This window comes from Notamacropus eugenii, chromosome 5, assembly GCF_028372415.1.
Source record: "Notamacropus eugenii isolate mMacEug1 chromosome 5, mMacEug1.pri_v2, whole genome shotgun sequence".
NCBI lineage: Eukaryota > Metazoa > Chordata > Mammalia > Diprotodontia > Macropodidae > Notamacropus > Notamacropus eugenii.
In genome coordinates, this window is record NC_092876.1 from 123866504 (window position 1) to 123885013 (window position 18510).

General features: G+C 37.8%; 1 protein-coding gene across 6 annotated transcripts in view; it reads left to right on the top strand.

Moving 5' to 3' along the window:
* TENM4 (teneurin transmembrane protein 4) overlaps positions 1–18510 on the top strand; it is a 1206236-nt gene that overhangs the window by 412018 nt on the left and 775708 nt on the right. The window lies entirely within an intron of this gene.

Genomic DNA, 18510 nt, shown 5'->3' on the forward strand with positions numbered 1-18510 from the left:
TTTGTATCATCTTTTATCAATCAGTATCACAATCTGTACTTTCATTTAACTATCATTTCTTAAAGTCTTCTAGCTTCATTTATATCAAGAATGTCAATACGGATATGGCTCACTTCTTCAAGGTATATATCAATTCTTTGTTCATTAAATAAATTAGGTCTTACATTTAGAGTACCAACAATTAAATTAATGTTTTGAAATAGTAAAAAAAAAAAAAGTTGTACTCTTCCTAGAATCTGTTGTCCTGATTTCTGACACTGCTGCAGAAGTAGGAGGGGGCCACAAGGAATTTTGTAATTCTCTTTGCTTCATTGGGAACTAATAAATGCTATCCCTGTTTTGCCAAAGTGACACATAAAAACCAAAAGCAAATGCCAATTCACATTTTAAGCTCATTTATAGGACATTATCAAGAAGATTAACAGGAAATTGTGTGTGTTGCTTGAAAAAGGCAGTGTGGCTCACTAGATGGAGAACTGTTCTGTCATCAGGGTCTGCCTCTGAACACATGTTGGCTGTGCAGCCCTGGGCAAGTCACTTAACCTCTTAGTACCACTAGGGAACTATTTAAGACTCAGTGGCAGAAGAGGTGCTGATATGCATTGGTGAAGGGAGTGTCCTCATCGGGAATACCCAATGAATGAAAGCCCATTTCCTTGTAAAATGAAAGATATGCTACCATTGGTACCATATGTTACCACTGAGGAAATTGAGACCCAAAAAGAAATGATTTACCCAAGACCATACTGGTAGTAAGTAGAACTAGAAGTTGAACTGGTTCCTCTGACTCTGACTAAAGGTTCTTTCCACCATACTTGGCTGCCTGTACATAGCCAGGAGAGGCATTCATTCATTCATTCAGAAATATTAATGAACCACTTGTTATCCTGTGCTCTGATGTATATATACTTCACCCAGCTCCTTGGCATCCCTGGTTCCTTCCAGGTTCAACACTGGTGCCACCTGAGCCCCTTTCCAATCATCTAGTTACTAGTATCTCTCCCTTACCCCCAATTTTATAGTATTTATGTAGTTTACAATATGTCATCAGAACAAAAAATGCAGAGTCATTTAAGGCAGGAGAGGGGGACAGAAAATGCCCTACAAAAATAAAAACTCCTGAGTCAAACCTTGACAGATGCTAAAGATACTAAGGAGCAGAGGGGAAGAGGAAGGACATGCCAGTTATGAGTTACCGCTTGGGCAAAGGCACAATGACTGGAAATGGAATGCCCAATTTAAGGAACAAGGAGGAGGCCAGAAGAAGAATGTTCAATAACTCTGGTGATATGAAATCTTATTTGAGAGATACATCATCCTAAGGCTTCTTCCTCTGTACTGGTCATGCTTAATGAACCTCAGTTTATCAACTTAAAAATAGGAATATTAATACTTCTATTGTCATCCACATAAGGTTGCTGTGATATCATGGGTGTAATAAAGTACTCTATAATTATAAGATGTTATTTAAAGGAGAATCAACAATACTGCTCTTGTGTGTTAATTACATACCTATCTGGTTTCAAAAACTCTTCCAGTTTGCAGGGTAATCCCAGGACCTACAGACTTCCCAGATCCAGTTCTTGTCATACCAAACAGTCCCCCGCCTCTTCATGGACAGCTAGGCAGCATAGTGGATAGAGTGAAGTGAGAAAAACCGGAGTTCACATCCAGACCCAGACACTTATTTGCCATATGACCCTTGGCCAGTCACTTAATCTGTCTGCCTCAGTTTCCTTATTTATGAATTGGAGGTAATAATAGCACCGACTTCCCAGGGTTGTTGTGAAGACAAAGTGAAATTATATTTGTAAAATGCTTTGCAAATCTTAAAGTGCTATATAAATAATAATAATTATTATTATTAATGACATCTGAGTCAATAAAGGGGAGAATTTTCCATGTGTTTAAATCCAACAGATGGGTCCTTGCTATAAAAAATGTCTTAAAATCTGAATTCATAATCACTGAGTGTCCAAACCTAGCCTTTAGTATGTTAGAGCATAGAACATCTGAAAGAGCTTTAGACTATAGACCATAGCTATATGGGAACCTCAGTGTATAAAGTGTGACTGCAAAAAGAAAGCACTAGAATTCTGGGCCTTGAAGGGATCTTCCAATATAGAATGATAGAACATGCAACATGAATTATTAGCATTGCAACACATTAAAGCCTATCTCTTGCAAATTGTTCATTTTGCATATATGAAACTGAGACTCAGCACAATTGAAGACCTTCCTCCAAGGTCCAGGAAATGGAAGAGCCAAGGTCTCCTGAATGCCAGGCCACTGCTTTTACATGCCAACAATCTGCCTTGTCCTTTGCTTTCTTGCCATTTTTTTCTCCTGTGTGCCTGAAAGGCAAATGAAGAGGTCGGTATTTATAGCATCGGGGAACCAATCTCTCAGCTACTGGAGCAAGACCAGCCAGCTCCCCTGGCAGTGAATATTGAGAGCTGGAAAGCGTCATGATCAGTGTCTAACAAGGAAGCCCATTATCTGAGAGGAGAGACAGTTCCATTCAGGGACATAGGATTGTTGCAGCATTGTGCCTTAGGACCCTCATACTTTGCCACATTACAGATCCCCATTATGATGACTTGTGGCTAATGACAGAGCAGATTTTATTGCCCCTTCATCACCACAGGGAAAAGAAGGGAATTTGTTTTCTCTCCCTGTAGACAGTAGTATTCATTCATTCATTCAACAAACACATATTAAGCACCTAGTGTCCTACTATTTCTGTAGTGTCCATAGAACTTTCTGGTTTAGTCAAAAATTATTGGATTTATAGGTAGATCGGAGGAATTTTGTCAATTTAGTTTAACCAAAAATTCAGCAAAACTTTTTACTGAGTTACTCGTTCTAAATTTGTGAATATGATAGAAAGCTATGAAGTAGATGACAGGAAAGTTAGATGGATTTGGAACTAATTCAGTGCATAGCCCCAGGGATGTGCTGGGTGTGCAATCTCATACCAGCTTACAAGAGCCCATAGTTAAATATTCAATATGACCATTTGCACCTCAGAAATTGACAAATCAGGTCTTGATTTATTCTTTGGTTGGTTGTCTAGACTTAAGAAAGTGACAGAAGGGAAAGACTTATATGAACTGATACTGTATGAAGGGAGCAGAGCCAGAACATTATATACAGTGACAACCACAATGTGCGAGGACTGTTTCTGATAGATTTAGCCCTTCACAGCAATGCAAGGCCCTAAAATATTTCCAAAGGACTCATGTTGCAAAAAGAACATTATACATAGTGAAAACCATAGTGTGTGAGGACTGTTTCTGATAGATTTAGCCCTTCACAGCAATGTAAGGCCCTAAAATATTTCCAAAGAACTCATGATGCAAAATGCCATCCATATCCAGAGAAAGAACTATGGAATTGGAACACAGAATGAAGCAGACTATTTTCTCCTTTGTTATGTTTCGTTTTTTTCATGGTTTCTCTCATCCATTTTAATTCTTCTATGCAACATGACTAATGTGAAAATGTATTTAATAAGAATGCATGTGTAGAACTCATATAAGACTGCATGCTGTCTTGAGGAGAGAGGGGGAGAAAATTTGGAACTTCGGGAAGTGATTGTTGAAAACTGAAAACAAATAATATAATAAATTTGAAAAGAAAAAGAAAATGACAAAGAAAATGTCAGTGATGTATATTATACTTTAAGTGTATAGTGTATGCTTTAATTTTTCTTAGAGAACTGCTTATTAAACATTTATCAGCATACCACTGAGTAGACCCAAAAAGTAATTAACCATTAATAGCTTAACCCTAATGGTCTGCCACATTAATCTGTCCTTCACCTGCTTAACACTTTGATGAAAGTCTTAGATAAAGGTATAACTACCATGCTCATTTGAAAGTGATATAAAATTAAGAGGAAGAATTAATAAGTTTTATGGCAGAGACATGATCCCAAAAGATTTCAACAGGTTACAATGAGGGGTAAGCCCCTCAAAATTCAATTCACAACTACAAGATCATAGAATAGTGGTTGAAAAATGAGGAGAGGGGAAGAATTCAACATCCAGCCTCTTCATTTTACAGATGAGGCAGAGACCTGAAGTAGTGCAGTGACTTCCCCCAGTTTGTGGCAGAACCAGGATCAGGCTTATGTTCTTTGACTCTAATTCTAATAGATACTATAGAAAAAGAAATTTAGAAATTTTAGTGTTCTGCAGGCTCAATGTGAATCAATCATGTGACATGGCAACATCATTTCTCTCCCCCTTTCCTCCCAAATGCTCCTGCCACCTCAGGCTTCATTCAAAGTAGTCGAGAATGAACGACATGGTAGTCCAGCCATTCTTAGCTTCCATCAGGTCTCTTCTGGAGTATTATGTTCTGTAATAAGCATGAGTTTTAGGCAAGGCATTGATTGATAAGCTGTCTGGGGAATGTACAGAGGAAGATTATCAGGATTGTGAAAAAGAAAACTATAAAGATTGGTTTGAGGAACTGAAGTTGTTTAACCTGGAGAAGAAAAGACTTTGGAGGGATATGATCGCCTTCTAAAAGCATTTTTAGGGCTATCCTTTGGAAGAGGAATTAGATTTGGTCTGCTTGGTTCTGGAAGGCTGCCCTGGGAGGAATGTGTGAAAGTTTCAGAGAGGCAAATTTCTAAGAACTTGCTCCCAATTAGGGCCATCCCAAAGTGGCACGGGCAGCCTATGGAGGTAGTGAGTTTCCTTTGGCTAATGGTCTTCAGACAAAGGCTAGATGATCACCCATGGGAGATGTTATAGAGGGGATTTTGATCAGATACACATTGGGCTCCATGCTCTCTGAGGACTCATCCAGATCTGAAAGTCTATGGTTCCATGATCTGATGAATCATTAATAACTTAATGTCAACCCAAATGGTCGGAGCCACGGATGCTCTCCTTGACCTTTTGCCTATATTATCCCAGTGAAGTAGGCAGTGCAGATGTCATTGTTAATAAGTTACAGCAACAAATGAGGAAGCTAGGTCCCAGAAAGGTAAACCGGTCAATCAGTAAACATTTATTAAATGCCTACTATATGCCAAGCACATGTTTATACACCTCCTAAATACCAAATCTCAAACTCAAACCTAGATCTTATCATTCTGAAACTACTGTCCTTTGTACCACACCTTGGTATAGTATCCTCTGATAGCAGCTTAGGGGGTAAGAGTTTTTGTAAGACTCTGTCCCTGTTCTTTGGGAGTTTGCATTCTAGTGGTGGAGAGGGGGTAGAGAGTCAACATGTGCACATAAAACCATCATGTAAATTTGGGGACTTAAAAGAAGTTACAGAAAAACTCCCAGTTCAATATACCCAGCCCCAATCTCTTTTGAACTCTATTTCTTTGTCAGGAATTACCTATTAGATATTTCTAACTAGAGGTCTTACAGACATCCCAAGCTTAGGTCCAAAATAGAGCTCATTGTATTTTCTCCAAAAGCAATCTGAGTCCTAAAGTTGACTCTAAGGCATACCACCATTCTTCTGTTCCCCTAGGCTCACAACTTTAGTGTCATCCTCAGTTCCTCAATTTCACTAATGCCACATATCCAATCATTTGCCCAATCTTGTTATATCTATCTCTGCAATATCTCTCATGTGTTCTTTTCTCTCCATCTGTATAGCCATAATCACTCTTTTTCAAGTCCTTATTACGTCTCAAATGGATTGCTGTTATGGCCTCCTAATTGTCTTCTCACTCTCATGTCTCTTGCCTCTCTCATCTATCCTCCACAGAATCATCAAAGTGATTTTTCTAAAGCTTAAGTCTGACCATTTCTCTCTCTTTCTCTCTCTCTCTCTCTCTCTCTCTCTCTCTCTCTCTCTCTCTCTCTTTCTCTGTGTGTGTGTGTGTGTGTGTGTGTGTGTGTATCTCTTTCACTCACTGCCTCTTTCTCTCTGTCTCTCCCTGTCTCACTTTCTGGCTGTCTCTGTCTCTCTCATATGTGCACACGTGCATTCCGCCCACATTAAAAAAAACTCCAGTGTCTCTCTGTTACCTTGAAGATCAAATATAAAATCTTGTTTGGCATTTAAACTCTTCACAGACTGGCTCTCTCTTTTCTCTTACACATTCCTCCCTTCCATGCATTCCATGGTCTAGTCATACTGGTCTGTTGGCTCTAATCCTCACATATGATGCTTCATCTCTCCGATCCCTTTCCTTTGCATTGGTGGGCCCCCATGCCTGGAATGTTCCCTTTTCTCACATCTGCCTCTGAATCCCTGACTTCCTTTGAGACTCCAAATGCCACTTTTCATTCCTAATCTCATTCAGTTGCCAATGCATTTCCCTCTAAGGTTACTTTGTAGTTTGTATGTGTCATTATATGGACATCTATTTTTCCTCCTACTTCATGCAAGCTTCATGAGCGTGGAGCATATTTTCCCTTTTTCCTTGTATCCTCAGTGCTTAACACAGTGCATGGCATATAGTAAACACTTACTAGAGGTTTTTTGATGATTAATTGATTGATTTTGTTATCAGAAGAGTGGGAAACCATTTCCATTTGGCAGCATCAGGCAAAAGATAGGGCCAGAGTTAGACCTTGAAAAATAGAGAGGATATCAGTAGGCAAAAATTGAAGGGCAGGTAACTATAGGAAAAAAAACTGCATATTTTTTTTTCCTTTTTTGCCCCTCTGTTTATTCCTAAGACTTTCAATTCACTTTCAGAAAGTCCATTTGTATAGCAGTAGGTTTTCAGAAGACATTTCTGGCACTGCATTTTACCAAGTTCCAGGATTGCCTGAGCTGAACTGCCCAGAATAGAAACCCTGTCCAAATGCTGATATGCACACAAAAGCCAGAAACAAACACAGTAATTAACCTGAATTCCTCCCCTGGGACACTTTTGTTAATGTCCATGGCCTGTAAATATAGAAGTGCTTCTGTACTGTTAGTAGGAAAACACTGACCATGGAGCCAGGAGGCTTCTAATCCCAGCTACATGCCAGACTCACAGTGTGACTTTGGTAAAGCCATGTCATCTCCCAAAGCCTTGGTTTTTTCATGTGGAAAAGGAAGGATTTGGATTTAGTGACTTCTAAGCTCCCTTCCAGCTCTGAAATCCCATGGTTCTTCAATTCTAAGTAGTAAGTTTTATATCACTATGCTTGCTAGAAATTTTCAAGCAAAATCCTGAAAGGTCACCAGTCATAGATGCTATAGAAAGTCTTCCAACATGGATTGTAGATTGACTTATTTCAAGGGTTCTTATCCTGGGGTCCATGACCTTGTTTCTTATTTTTTTAAAAAATGAAAATCATTTTTTGTCACTTCTCTGACAGAACATATCATTTGTCCTGACAGGTAAGTAAAAGCCTTTGTTCAAAAACAATTCTGATACCTAATAAATAATCAGAAGGACTTGTTTCCCTTTTAATGTATTGATAATTACATTTCAATATAATTGATTTCCTTTTTAATCCTATATATTTTAATTTATGCATTTAAAAACATGATTCTGAGAATGGATTTATAGGTTTCACCAGACCTTCAGAGGGGTCTGTTGGGGAACCTGTGGCCTCAAAGCCAAATGTAATCCTCTTGGTCCCCAGATGTAGCCCTTTGACTGGATGGGCCACACATAACGACCTGAAGGGCCACATGTAGCCTCAAGGCTACAAGCTACCCACTCCTACAAAACCCCTGGTCTCCCAAGATTTTTTCTGAAATTCTGTGATTATCCAGCTTAGCTAGGGGATGACCTTAAGCAATACATTTACCTTTACAGGGCCTCAATTTCCTCATTTATAAAATGCATAGATTAGACTATGGGGCAGGTAGGTGGTGCAGTGGATAGAGCACCAGTGCAGGAGTCAGGAGGACCTGACTTCAAATCTCACCTCAGACACTTGACACTCACTAGCTGTGTGACCTTGGGCAAGTCACTTAACCCCAACTGCCTCGTTCTGGGTCATCTTCAGTCATCCTGATGAATATCTGGTCACTGGATTCAGATGGCTCTGGAGGAGAAGTGAGACTGGTGACTTGCACAGCCCTCCCTCACTCGAAGGGTGCAAGTCATGTCATCATTTCTCTGGTGGCATGGTCTTCTTCAGCAATGAAGGACGAACACGCACACAGATTAGACTATGTACATTTTAACTGTACTACTTATACTATTCATATTTGCATCACCCTGGATGACCATTATCTACTTCTTAGATTTTAGCCTCAATACTAAATCTACACACGTTTTGAATTCTCTTCCCAGTGGTGTCCTATTGCATTAACAAAGGACCTAGATTACTACCAAGAAATAGCTTCAGTGCTGGAGACAGTCACATTCATCCTCACCACCCAGCATTTTTCACTTTATCCATAATGAACCATTTTTTTTTCTCCAGGCCAAAAAGTAGAATTAGACTGATTCTCCTCCTTACAATCTCTAAAGTGCACCCACAGCCTGTCTTAGATCACTGAGGGGCAGAGAGAGAAACAGCACAGAGCTAATCAATGGTAAACCATTGCATTTGGACTTGGACCTTAATTCAAACTGCCATTGATGTTGGGTTATTTAGGAAGCCTGATCTGACCTCTTTGGTCAGGGGATTAAATATTAAAAACTCATCAGTGGACAGCATGGAAGAAGCCATGAAGCTGGTGTTGGCCATCACAGAGCTACATGTCTGCCCCCTGTGTGACACTTTTCTTGAAGTATATGCTCTGGTTTATGAATATAGCTATTCTTAGCCACCAAGCTATTCAATCCCCAGAGGAAGGGATTATTGTAAATACTGTGGGCTGCTGCTCCCAACAGCAGCAGTACTAGATAAGGAATGAGTTATCATTATGGGGCAGGGCATATTTATTAATTCATGTATTTCATCTGACTACAATCAGTCAGTAAATATATATTAAGTGCCCACTATGAGCTGGGTACTATACTGGGGCTTCAGAGAAAGGCAAAAGAGTCTGCTTGAGAGAAGGAAGAAAGGAAGAAGCAAACAAGGCAGCATGTATTAAGGACACACTATATGCCAGGTACTGTGTATAAAAGTTTTAGACATCTTCCTTTATTTTATCATCACAACTCTGGGTGGGAGGTGCTATTATGATGCCCATTTTACAGTTGAGGAAGCTGAAGCAGGCGGAGGTCAAGTGACTTGTCTAGGATCACACCTAGTATATATATATGAGGCTAGATTTGAACTCAGATCTTCTTGACTCCAATCCCAGCATCCTATCCATTGTGCCACCCAGCTGATTCACAGTCTCATGAAGGGCTTCATAATCCAGTGAGAGAAACAGCATGAAACAGTATGTATATGCAAATAATGATATTTGTGTATTAGCCCATATGCCTGACTGATCTGACCATTAACTTATTAATAATAAGACCTTGTCTGATCGTAAGGGCCTTAACCTGTTTATCTTATCATTAGGCATGTATCCTACCATTAACATATTAATCTCTTGACCTTCTTAGACTGTGAATGTATTAGCCCATATATCTGACCATTAGTACATCATCAGATCATTGCTGTATTCAGCCATGTGCCTTGTCTGACAATGAGTATTTTGACCTATGAACACTTTCTATTGGAGTATTAATCCATATGCTTAGTAGTAATCCATATCCTTACCTGATATGGCCATCGTCAAATTAAGTCAATGGTTTTCTAATCGTTAGTGTAGTAACTCATATACTTGATCTGATTATTAGCTTATTAATTCACATACCTTATTTGATTACATTAACCTTTTGAGTACATTAACTTTTGTACCTTGCCTGGCCACTAGTATTTTATATATCCCATACATGGCCATTATTAGTCCATGATCCAACTAATTAATCTATTAACTAATTAATCAATTAATCTATTGACAATAGATCTTGTCTGGCCAAGAGTATATTAGTTCATTAATCTTGTCTGACCCTGACTATCTTAGCCTATATACATGAAATGATGAGTATTTTAACTCATATGCCTACCTGCTAAGGTCACTATAACTCTTATCTGCACACTGATCATTTACCTTACCATTAGTGTGTTAACTTATTTGCCTCAGATGTGTATCAATTCATATACCTAAGTTATTCTAATTTATGTCATGCAATTCACCTGATTCTCTAATCCATCTGCCCATTCTGACCAGTCATATCTCAGTCATCATCCCTAACTTGACTATTAGAGCAGGACACACAAGATTCACTATCACAGAGATAGCGTGTGTGTCATTGGGTGTTGAAGTCATCTAGAAGTGGGCTTGAAAATGGGTCCAAAGGCTTGCTTAAAGTCTTTCATAGAAATATGCCACTCTCCTATAAATGTTTGATGACCAAAACCTTCCAATAACATTCCCTGAAATGTAAATATAGTGTTCATAAGGAGCCTTCCACTGAAGTCAGTGGCTATAGAATCAGACTCTCTAAGGGAACATTAGATGCAATAATGCTTAATAATGCACATTGTGGGAGGAAGAGTCACGTGAAGTTAATAAATTAATAGATTCAAGGCAAATTATTCCCGGAACAGCAGCAAATACTACTTTTTTATATTCAGACCAGTAAGTATCTTAATCCTTTTGTAATTGGGTGTGGTTGGACATGGCTGTCCAATCTTGCTGTTTGAGAGGCAGAGTTCAGAGCTGCAGTAGAGCTAAAATGGATCAGGTGTCTGACATCAATATGGTGAAACCTTGAAAGTGGAGGCTGCCTAAGGAGGAGGTCACTGACCTTGGTCAGTAATAGAAAGCAGATCAAAACTTCCATGATGATCAGTATTGGGATTGGGCCTATGTGGCACTTTACTTTCAGGTTGGCCAAGGGTAACTAAGTCTTAAAACAATAAAAACTCTCTATAACTGAATTTTCTTATCTCTAAAATGGGAAAAACAACACCCAACATACTTGTCTTACAAGAATATTTTAAAGGTCACATTAGGGCATGTATGTGAAAGTCCTTTGAAAAGTCAGAAAGGTATTCTTTTCTTTCCCACCCCCACTGTCAGCTCAAAATATCTATTCTAGCCACTGGTAGAAATTTCTGATTCCTTCTGAAAAAGATCATTTTATCTTGAACATTTATATATCACCATTGGTTTTATACCCCTTGGTTCCCTAAGAGCATTGCATGAGCCCCAGACATCTGAAGGCTAAAAGACATGATTATGATATACTCTGTTCCTAACAGTGCATAGGCATCCCAGGGTCAAGTTTAGTCACATCCTTTCTTTCTGAGAGCAAAATTGACATGATAATTAATTCTTTTCCTCTCTGCTCCAGATCAATAGAAGAGAGTTATAGAAAGCATATTTCTGCTCAGTAAGAGGAACATTTTTCTAAAAATTAGAAGTGCTCAGCTGTAGAATAGAATTTTTCTAATATTTTATTTTTTCCCAATTACATGTAAAAACAATTTTTAATATCCATCTTTTAAAATTTTGAGTTCCAAATTCTCTCCCTCCTTCCTTCCCTTTCTTCCTCCCTCACTGAGATGGCAAGCAATTTGATTTGGTTATACATGTGCAGTTATGCAAAATATATTTCTATATTAATCATGTTATAAAAGAAAACACAGGCCAAAAAAACCCATGAAAAAATAAAGTAAAAAATAGTATGCTTTGATCTTCATTCAGACTCCATCCATTCTTTCTCTGGAAGTGAATAGCATTTTTATCATGAGTGGTTCAGAATTGTATTAAATCTTTATATTGCTGAGAATACAGTCGATCATCCCTACAACACTGTTGTTAACTGTGCACAATGTTCTCCTGGTTCTGCTCATTTCACTTTCCATTAGTTAATGTAAGTCTTTCTGGATGTTTTCTTTTATTTTCTGAAAACATCCTTCTCAGCATTTCTTATGGCACAGTAGTATTCCATCGTAATCATATACAACAACTTGTTGTAAGATTTTTTTTCTAAGGAGGGAGTTTCTTGTCCCTAAAGCATCTTAGTAGCATGTGGATGACCAGTTGCCTCTAAAATCATTCCAGATACTTATTTACTGGTCAAAGAGTTGCACTAGATGGACCTTGCAATTGTTTCTTACTCTAAAAATCTATGATTAGAAGTTGAATGAACTGACAACAGTCATTCAGTCACTTGGTGGCACAGTCATAAAAATCTTGCTTTCCTCACTCCAAGTGCAGTGACATGTTCTACCCTAAATGAACTACTTTTTGTTCAGCACTGAGATAAAACTATTGGAGCTACGGAACCTTGATGTGAATCCTGATTTTGCCATTCAGAAGAATGTGATCTGGATCTAGTCATTTACCTTTCTTGGCCTTAGTTTCCTCATTTGTAAAATAAAAGGGTTGGATCAAAGAGCCTATGATTCTATGACTAGAAGATTGCTAAGGTCCCTCTAATATTCAAGGGCCTTTACATACGGAGAGTATGTCAAAACAATCCCTCACTTTGACAAGCCTTCACACTAACATTTAAAACCCTTCACAATCTGACTTCAACCTACTTTTTTCCATACTAATTCCTTGTCTTGTGACTCTTAACTGTTAATGAAATGGAACTACTCTCCATTGCTTCAGCCAACAGGATCATGGAATTGTAAATTTAGATCTGGAAAGGACGTTAGACTTCTTGAGTCCAATCTCTTCTTTTCCCCAGTGAGGAACCTGCCGATGCCTATAAAGGTTTAGTGATTTTTCCAAGGTTACAGATGTAGTAAGTGGTAGAGGAGGTCCTCTGATTGCAAAGCCTTTGTGCTTTCCGTTGGGTTGTGTTACAGTTCATGCGTTAGATCTGTTACTAGCTGCATGATACAAAACAAATCATTTAATCTTGATGTCTTCATCGGCAATGTGGGGTAATAATAGCACCTGCCTCACGAGATTGCAGTAAGGATCAAATAGCAATAATTATTGAGCCCTTTGCAAACCTTAAAGGACCATATCAAGGTTAGCTATTATTCTATTACGATTGCTGTTATTATAGAATTTTGAAGTAATTGTATGTACTCATCATATTCACAGTAGTAGTATGTTAATTGCGCCTAGTTATGGGTGCCATGTTTCTGAAAGAATATTAACAAGCAAAACAGTGCAACTGGGATGGCATACAGACTGGATCTCATTGCTCTATTGGAGGACTGTATAAAGGAAGTGGAGAAATTGCCTCACCTCTGACACCTATAATCTGTGTGACCATGAGCAAGTCACTTAAATTCCTTGGGCCTTAGCTTCCTTATTTGTAAAATGAGGCAGTTGGACTAAAGGTTCTCAAACTTATTTGGCCTACTTCCCACTTAAAAAATATTCTGTATCCCCCTGGAAATCTACTTTATTCACCCCTATAATAGTTTTGTTTTGTTTTTTAAATTTGTCATTTCAAAAAAACATATAAATATATATTTTTTAAAAATAACATCTTAAATTTAATAATTTATTGTGAATTTGTGGGTTTTTTCCCTGAATTGAAATTTTTATGGTACAATATTGCATCATATAACCATATAGTATCATATTGTAAACAATTCATTACGTGCACTTATTCCTGCTATTGCATGCTGGACTTGCTGGCAATGAATGGCATTTTCACCTATCAACACTTGCTTGTTAAGACCTGTTGGCAGACTTGACCACTGATTGGTTATGACTTGCATTTTGTATGTTTATTTGGAAAATAACGTAATCACTATGACTTTCACTCTGTTACACAACAGATGAAACGTACAAATAGTTTTTCTAAATTGTTTTCTTTCCTTATACTTCCACTGCTCCCTTATTTTTATTCAATGCTCCCCAATCACACCCAAGGCTGGTACTGTCCCCAGTACCAGCACCCCCCCAAGGTTGATATTGTCCACTTTGGGGACCTATGGACTAGATGATCTCTTCCAATTCTGTATTTTGAACAAGATTTAGTGAGAACAAAACTTCCATCTTCAGGTATTTGAGTGGCTGTCATATAAAAAAGGAATTAGCCTGATTGTACTTAGTCTCAAAGGCAGAAGTAAAAGTAATCAGTGAAAAGCTAGTTGCACAGACACAAATTTAAGCTCAATGTAAGGGAAACTTTCCTAACAATAAAACTATCTAATAGTGAGTTAAATGGCTTTGGGAGGTAGTGAGTTCTCTGGGAGTGAAGAATGAATAAACAAAATATGAGAAATGAATACTATGTAGACAAGATATTATGAAGTATTATGTGGTCAATTTTACATATTTCCCTGTACCCATGCTCTCTCCCAGATCCCTTTGTTTTCAGAAACCCTTGTTTCTTTCATTTATTTATTTGTTCAGTGCCTTTTTATTAAGTACCTTCTTCATATCAAATCCTCTACTTGGTTGGGAATAAGTTATAGTCCCTGGCTTCAGTAAACCTGCAGTATAGCAGTGGTGCTCAGACACAAAAATGAATAATCGTATGATAAGTGTGATGCAGGAAGACTGCATAAGGAAGGCTTCAGGAAGTAATTGTATGTGCTCATCGTATTTACGAACATAAGATGAAATATCTAGGATTAGAAATGAAATTGATGGCCATGGAGCTGAACTCACTGCATCCTGAATGGGTAGGCTAGAGATTGAATGTGCCATCTCACAGCCTAGGTCTCATTATCACCAATATCCAATTGTAGGATCGCTATGTGTTAAAGCTGGAAGGGACATCAGAAAATGAAATGTTAGAAAATTGAACACAAAGTGTTAGTGCTGAAAAGGACATTAGAACATAGGAGGTTATTACTGAAAAGATCATTAGAACATAGAATGTTACACTTGAAAGGTACTTTTTGAACATACTGTTGGATATTAGAGGCAGAAGATACCTCAGAACACAGAATGTCAGAACACAAAAATAGACTAGAGAAGGACCCCAATTCCTTATTAAGTATCTAAAGGCCCCTTTTGATAAATGAGAAATCTTAGCACCCCAAGAGTTAGTAAATTCCCCTCCCTAATTTCTCACATCCAATCAGTGTGTGAGTTTCTCAGGGTCACAAAACTGGTAACGTAATTTTTGATTAAATCAGCCAGGGTTATATCAAGGATGCTAACAGAGCCTAATTCCATTGTCTCTCCATTACATTATCTTACCTATCTAAAACTTGACTGGGCTAAAAGAATTTCTTTTTAAAAATCCTTTTTATTGTAACCTTAACATTTATCAACAAATACCAGACTGAAAAAGAAGATTGTGTATGAAATCATGAACTTCTCTTATGTATAGTTTTGTTAAGTATACAATATATTAAACTTAACACAATGATAACACATTTGCCCTATTGGTTTGTGTCCCCTTCTGGTTTGGTTTGGCTTTTTGGCAAGGGGATGGGGGAAATCCAGTGTATTTTAAATGTTTTGTTGCTCTTCTTTCTGTTGTGTTTTTTTTTTACTTTCTATTATTTTCCACTAACTCCTTCCCTTCCCACAAAAGAGTTTCTTTATAATAAATAAGTACAGTCAAATCAAAGAAATCTAAACATTGAGTCCATCTGAAAATATATCTCATTGGCTCCTCTTATCCATGATTTCCAACAGGATTTCTGCTCTCCCTTCTGAAGACAGATAATTATTTCATATCTTTGTCATATAGCTGCTCTGTCCAGTGATTAAAAATGACTTTAGTGAAATTGTAAAAATGTGTTTAATGAAATCACAGGCAGACATAGACATACTTTTTTTTGTTCAGTTGTTTCAGTAGATTTCAACTCTTTGTGACCCCATTTGGGGATTTTCTTGGCAAACATACTGACGTGGATTTCCATTTCCTTCTCCAACTCATTTTACAGAAGAGGAAGTGAAGAAAACAGGGTTAAGTGACTTGACCAGAGTCATATAGCTCGTAAATGTCTGAGACCCGATTTGAACTCAGAAAGATGTCTTCCTGATTCTAAGCCCAGTGCTCTATCCACTGCACCACTTAACTGTCACTGTGTACATAATCAAATACATACAGCCCTACTCCTTCTCTGTAGGTGGCACAGTGGCTGGAGCATTGGACCTGGAGTCAGAAAGACCTCAGTTCAAATCTAGACTTTGACACTTATTAGGTGTGTGACCCTAAATATGTCAATGAAACTCTTCCTGCTTCCATTTCCTCATTTGTAAAATGAATATAGTAATGACACCTACTTCCCAGGTTATTGTGAAGATAAAATGAGATAATATAGGTAAAATACCTAAAAGCACTACATAAATGCTGGCTAGTATTATTATTATATTGGAGAATGTATATGCTTATATATATATGTGTGTGTGTGTGTGTGTGTGTGTGTGTGTGTGTGTGAGTACATATTAGCTGTAGTGAAAACCATATTAAGAAAGAATGTTTTCTTAAATAGTTTTCAAAAGTAGGGTTTTTTTTCCTTATGACTGTCTCTAAAACTTTTCCCTGTAAGTGGGAATTGATTGACAGCATAGATAGTTAATAATAACATTCAGTCAACCTGCTGGAAATAAATTAAGCATTCCAAAGACAGTACTGTGTGTATGAAGAGATCTGAAAATGGCAGCCAAGGACTGAGGTAAAAATCCCAGCCTGTGCTGTATCATCTCTGTCTGTTAGAACAGCAGCTTCATATAGAAGGAGGAGCTGTGAATTTGAAATGAGAACACCTGGGTTCATACCTGGAGCCGCCACGGACTAGCTGTGTGACCTTCAGCAAGGTCTTCAAGTTTTCTGGGTCTCAGTTTCTTCATCCCTAAAAAAGATTTTTTAAATGATACTTGTGCTACCTGTTTGAGGGTTATTGTAAGGGTTAAATGTGAATGTATGTAAAAGTACTTTCTAGCTGTCAAGGGCTAGAAAGGCCTATGCTTGGAAAAAAAAAGTTGCTGCTAAACACAGGGCCCTAGAGATAGAAACACCTGATTATTCATATTCCTTCCTGTGCAGTAAGTGGGAAGTCTAAGACAAGGTCAGCACATGCAGTGGCTATTTAAAATCAAGACTTTTAAGTGCAAAATTCATAATCATAGATTCTTGAAGCTAGTAAAAAAAAAATCAATACCAGAAACCTCTAGACCAATCCTACCTGAATAAGAATCCTCCCTAATACCATCTCCAACAATTTCGTCATCTAATCTCCATTTGAAGTTGGGTTACTCATCACTTCTTCAGACAAACCAAACTGCCTCTCAAACAGGGAAGACATTTTTCATTCTCTGGAGGCTAAATCTGTCATAGTCTGGCCATCACAAAAGTTGAATCCTTTTCCTCCTTGGCAGTTCTTGAAATACTCAAAAACAGCAGTGTACACCCTTAAGTCTTCCCTTCTCCAAATTAAATATCCACACTGAGTTCTAGTTAACCTTTAGGGCATGGCTTCTAGTTCCCTCCCCATTGTGATTATTAGTCTTTGGACAGTCCAGTTTGTCAGTGCTCTTCCTTAAAAGTGGTGCCCCCAAATGGACACAGTAATTGTATATTGGGACAGAGTTCTACGAGGTTATCTTTTACTTCTGTTTCTGTTAATGCAGCATAAAATCACATCAACATTTCGGGTGTCCATGTTACACTGTGGTTAAAAGTTTTCTTCTTTGCAAAAGCAACAGTTCTCCAATGGAGTGAGGCTACCTTTGGTAAGCCTCCACCTTTCTGGTTTACCTTTCTGATCATGGTCTCTACTATTGCTATCGTGGAGGTCACAGAAGATATTTACAAAAATATAATTTTCACCTTAAGGACCGCTTTGGATGCATTCCCAAAATTTTGGGGTTTTGTCTCATTGTCATTATCTTTAATGAAATTATTTATCATTTCTATGACTTGTTCTATAGCCCAGTAAGTCTTTAGGATTAAATTATTTTGTATGATTTTAATACTTTTTTTCTAGTAACTCTTTAATATCATTTTTATTCCATTTTGCTTGGTAAAGTATCTGTTAATATTTCTGCTTTTCTGCATTTGTTTGCAGGATTTGTATGACCTAAGACGTGATCAATTTTTGTAAAGGTGCCATGAACAGCTGATAAATGTCTATATGCTCTTCTGTTTCCATTTAATAATTTTCAGGTGTCTGTTATGTCTAATTTCTTCTAAAATTTTATTCAGTTCCCTCACTTCTTTCTTATCTATGGGGGAGTAAATTCATCTAGTACTAGTAGGGATATTTACAGAAGCAAATCTATTATTAAGTCAGAGTATCATGGTCATAAGAGAGATACAAAAGGATCTAAGTTTTATGGGGAAGGTCTGAAGGATAATATGATTTCAGAGTTAGTGATGAAAGTGAGCAAAGAAATGGAAACAGAAAAATATAGAGCATGGTCAAGTGGTTGATATGGTGTTATGGAAAGAATACTAGCTTTAGAGTCATAAAACATGGGTTTATATTTAAAACTTTAATATCATAAGCAAGTTATTTAAGTTCCCTGGCCCTCTGTCTCACATACACAAAATGCTCAATTCAGACTAGATGACCTTGGAGGTCCCTTCTAAGACCTTTCTCACATCCTAAGAATCAGTTGCCAAAAATATGTGTGTGTTAGGAAATTCTGACCATCTGTCACAAAGATAGACTTGAAGCCAGTAACACCTGGGTTCATATACCACTTCAGATATTTACCAGCTGTATGACCCTTGGC